Raw genomic sequence first — 5,210 nt, 5'->3', positions numbered from 1 at the left:
CGACTGAACTACTGTTCCCTGAAGGAGGGAAATGAGGTACAACACCTATTTGGCCCGCGTCTCCCAGTTCTGGGCTCAGTGAAAAGCGGTACTGAATTGAATAAATGTATCCTTGCCTCCGGTTTATCACCTGTGGAAGGCGGGGCTTCTGGTGAGGCACGGTGTTCATTGGCCTTGTTAGGCATAATTCTAATGTTCTTAAGTAGAGGGCGCTGGCGTGCGAATTCCCCATAGCAGTGTTGTACCTCGTTTCTCTCCTTCAGGGAACAGTAGTTATAGTCATAACTGTACGTTTTCTCCTTCACAGATGCTCAAAATGTTATGTTTTAGATTTTTTAAAATACAGGCGTCTCTTACATCACAAATGTTTGTGCCATTTTCAATCAGGGTCATTTTACTAGACACCTACTCAGTGCATTTTGAGACTTGGAGTAAAATCATGTAAAATAATGTAAAAAATAAAAATAATTCTGTGAAATACATCTAGTAATTGAAATGCAACCATATGTCAGCTTGTTTAGAACACTGTGATGTTGCCAACCACAAAGCGGAAATACAGCAAGAGAGAGCGAGAGAGAGAGCATTTGACAGTTGACAGTTGAGTCAAGGCAGAGCCAAGATCAGTGGTTTGGTAATATGATAATCAAGAAGTAGATACTTAATCACACATCTGGCTTGGCTGGAGCACCATGGTATTTGTCAACTGGGGCCTTGGTCTAGCGCGCGAGATTACATTTTACATTTTAGTCATTTAACAGACGCTCTTATCCAGAGCGACTTACAGTTAGTGAGTGCATAAATTTTTCATACTGCCCCCCGTGGGAAACAAACCCACAACCCTGGCATTGCAAGCGCCATGCTCTACCAACTGAGCTACAGGGGACCCATGTGTGACTTATCTAATCTTTAGAGGACTGATCTTGTCCTGAATCTGATTTGTGGTTAAATTATGATTCTTTCTTTGGCTATAATCAACACTAGGTTATATCATTTCACCATACCTGGTTTGAAGTGGAATAATCAAATATAATGGACTGATAGAAAGTCCTAGACAAATGTACTCTGGTGAACTGTATGCAGATCCTCCTCCTAAATCAAGAATGGAACCTGTTGTCTATCTAAATGGCGAAGGGAAGGACGATGGGGAAGATTGATGATGCTAGTATGGAACAACCAATGTTTTATTATTCATTGGATGCATTACATGCTGCAATCAAAAATAAACCATTTAATTGGTTATCACTTTGCCCAGCTGGGGCTCATTCATTACTTTTTATGTTGTTCATAACAAATATATTTTGAATTTCGAAGTCTCCTAATGTGAGGAACTGAGTGGGTAAGAATATATTTGTTAAGGCTGTGAGGGAGTTTGTAGATGTGGAGAATAGCAAGAGGATATCAGGGACAGCTATCTGATGGTGGTTGGGATGGTACACCCAGCGACGATGTAAAAGACCCCCCTCTCCCCTGGTTGGAGGACTTGGTGGAAAACATAAACCTCTCTCTCTTTCTCTCTCTCTCTCTCTCTCTCTCTCTCTCTGTATGTCTGGTGTTTCTTGGCCAAAGCAAGTCTCTTCTTCTTATTGGTGTCCTTTAGTAGTGGTTTCTTTGCAGCAATTTGACCATGAAGGCCTGATTCATGCAGTCTCCTCTGAACAGTTGATGTTGAGATGTGTCTGTTACTTGAACTCTGTGAAGCATTTATTTGGGCTGCAATTTCTGAAGCCGGTAACTCTAATGAACGTATCCTCTGCAGCAGAGGTAACTCTGGGTCTTCTTTTCCTGTGGCGGTCCTCATGAGAGCCAGTTTCATCATAGCGCTTGATCGTTTTTGCGACTGCACTTGAAGAAACGTTCAAAGTTCTTGACATTTTCCGGATTGCCGACCTTCATGTCTTTAAAGTAATGATGGACTGTTGTTTCTCTTTGCTTATTTGAGCTGTTCTTGCCATAATATGGACTTGATCTTTTACCAAATAGGGCTATCTTCTGTATACCACCCCTACCTTGTCACAACACAACTGATTGGCTCAAACGCATTAAGAAGGAAAGAAATTCCACAAATTAACTTTTAACAAGGCACACCTGTTAATTGAAATGCATTCCAGGTGACTACCTCATGAAGCTGGTTGAGAGAATTCCAAGAGTGTGCAAAGCTGTCATCAAGGCAAAGGGTGGCTACTTTGAAGAATCTCAAATATAAAATATATATTTTTGGTTACTACATGATTCCATGTGTTATTTCATAGTTTTGATATCTTCACTATTATTCTACCATGTAGAAAATAGTAAAAAATAAAGAGTAGGTTTGTCCAAACATTTGACTGGTACTGTATATAAAGTGTCTTTCCTAATCGCACTGGACTCAACCAAAACAACCAATCACTCCAATCTTAATTCCAACCCTCAAATGTCCACAGACTAACCCATCTTTCCCAGTGCACTACCATTTTACTATTTCCTTTTGCAATACATACCCTCTATTTTATTGTGATGTCTTACGAGGGTCTTGAACCTCTCTACCATTGTACCATTTCTACCGAGATTGCCCTAAATAAATACTTTACCTAAGAGTATAATCATTTTTCCCATTGATTGATCGTGGTTTTTCAGATCTCCTAACAGTACTGTTTGTAGGGCCATCTGAACACAGACATTATGACTTAACTACCACTCCTGGACCTGACTCCAAAAGCGAGTCACTGAAGGACAGTACCAAAATAATTGATCTATTGATTCTGTTTGAGTCTGCACAGCGCTGACTGTTCAATGCCCCATATATGAGCTTTGTTTTGGTGGCCAGAATTGTATATAATAGTTTAAATTGAAAAGAACGGATTGATGCGTCAGTTCATAAACCCGATACCATGGTATTGGGTCATAAAAAATCTGTTCCCAACTACACTACATATACAAAAGTATGTGGACACCCCTTCAAATTAGTGGATTCGACTATTTTAGCCACACCCGTTGCTGACAGGTGTATAAAATCGAGCACACCGCCATGCAATCTCCATAGACAAACATTGGCAGTAGAATGGCCTTACTGAAGAGGTCAGTGACTTTCAACGTGGCACCGTCATAGGATGCCACATTTCCAACATGTCAGTTCGTGAAATTTCTGCCCTGCTAGAGCTGCCCCGGTCAACTGTAAGTGCTGTTATTGTGAAATGGAAACTTCTAGGAGCAACAACGGCTCAGCCGCGAAGTGGTAGGCCACACAAGCTCACAGAACGTGCTGAAGTGTGCAGCGCGTAAAAATCGTCTGTCCTCAGTTGCAACACTCACTACCGAGTTCCAAACTGCCTCTGGAAGCAACGTCAGCACAATAACTGTTCGTGGGGAGCTTCATGAAATGGGTTTCCATGGTCGAGCAGCCGCACACAAGCTTAAGATCACCATGCGCAATGCCAAGCGTCGGCTGGAGTGGTGTAAATCTCACTGCCATTGGACTCTGGAGCAGTGGAAACGCATTCTCTGGGGTAATGAATCCAGTGGAGGCTCCTCAGAGGAGGAAGGGGAGGACCATCCTCCTCAGTGAATTTCATAAAAATAAAAATGGTGAAACATTCAAAAAGTTATCCTTTTTAAATAAAAATATACTAAATATAATCACGTCACCAAATAGCTAGCTAGCTTCCATCCTCCTCTGGGTACATTGATTTCAATACAAAACCTAGGAGGCTCATGGTTCTCACCCCCTTCCATAGACTTACACAGTAATTATGACAACTTCCTGAGGACGTCCTCCAACCTGTCAGAGTTCTTGCAGCATGAACTGACATGTTGTCCACCCAATCAAAGGATCAGAGAATGAATGTAGTGATCAGGGGTGTATTCATTCCACCGATTCTGTTAAAAAATGTTTCCTAAATGGAAGCAAACGGAACAAAACAGGAATAAACATACCTGAATTTGTCCAATAGAATCATTTGCAACTGTTGGACTAATAATTACACCCTATATCAGCTAGATGCAGGCAAGAGTGTGCAAGGCAGTATTTAATGTGTCACTGTCTGTCCATGTGTCACTGTCTTTCACCTCAAATGTCTCGCTCGACCTGTGTCCACCTACGTTGTAAACTTTCATACACAGGCTAGGTTATAGCAACCTCATGATTGGTATAGGGAAAAATGTTGAATCATGTACAGTTGAAGTCGGAAGTTTACATACACCTTAGCCAAGTACATTTAAACTCAGTTTTTCACAGTTCCTGACATTTAATCCTAGTAAAAATTCCCTGACAGTTAGGATCACCACTTTATTTTAAGAATGTGAAATGTCAGAATAATAGTAGAGAGAAGGATTTATTTCAGCTTTTATTTCTTTCATCACATTCCCAGTGGGTCAGAAGTTTACATACACTCAATTAGTATTTGGTAGCATTGCCTTTAAATTGTTTAATTTGAGTCAAACGTTTCAAGCTTCCCACAATAAGTTGGGTGAATTTTGGCCCATTCCTCCTGACAGTGCTGGTGTAACTGAATCAGGTTTGTAGGCCTCCTTGCTTGCACACACTTTTTCAGTTCTGCCCACACATTTTCTATAGGATTGAGGTCAGGGCTTTGTTATGGCCACTCCAAAACCTTGACTTTGTTGTCCTTAAGCCATTTTGCCACAACTTTGGAAGTATGCTTGGGGTTATTGTGGCCTATTTATTGCCTTACCTCCATAATTTACTACATTCGCACACACTGTATATATATTTTCTATTGTATTTTTAACTTTATGTTTTGTTTATTCTATATGTAACTCTTTGTTGTTGTTGTTTTTATCGCACTGCTTTGCTTTATCTTGGCCAGGTTGCAGTTGTAAATGAGAACTTGTTCTCAACTGGCTTACCTGGTTAAATAAACAAATATTTAAAAAATTGTCCATTTGGAAGACCCATTTGCAACCAAGCTTTAACTTCCTGACTGATGTCTTGAGATGTTGCTTCAATATATCCACATCATTTTCCTTCCTCATGATGCCATCTATTTTGTGAAGTGCACCAGTCCCTCCTGCAGCAAAGCACCCCCACAGGATGATGCTGCCACCCCCGTGTTTCACGGTTGTGATGGTGTTCTTCGGCTTGCAAGATACCCCCTTTTTCCTCCAAACATAACGATGGTCATTATGGCAAAACAGTTATATTTTTGTTTCATCAGACCAGAGGACATTTCTCCAAAAAGTACGATCTTTGTCCCCATGTGCAGTTGCAAACCGTA

The sequence above is a fragment of the Coregonus lavaretus genome (genome assembly GCF_964263955.1).
Source record: "Coregonus lavaretus genome assembly, chromosome: 10".
Taxonomy (NCBI): Eukaryota; Metazoa; Chordata; class Actinopteri; order Salmoniformes; family Salmonidae; genus Coregonus; species Coregonus lavaretus.
Note: the sequence above shows the minus strand (reverse complement) of the source record.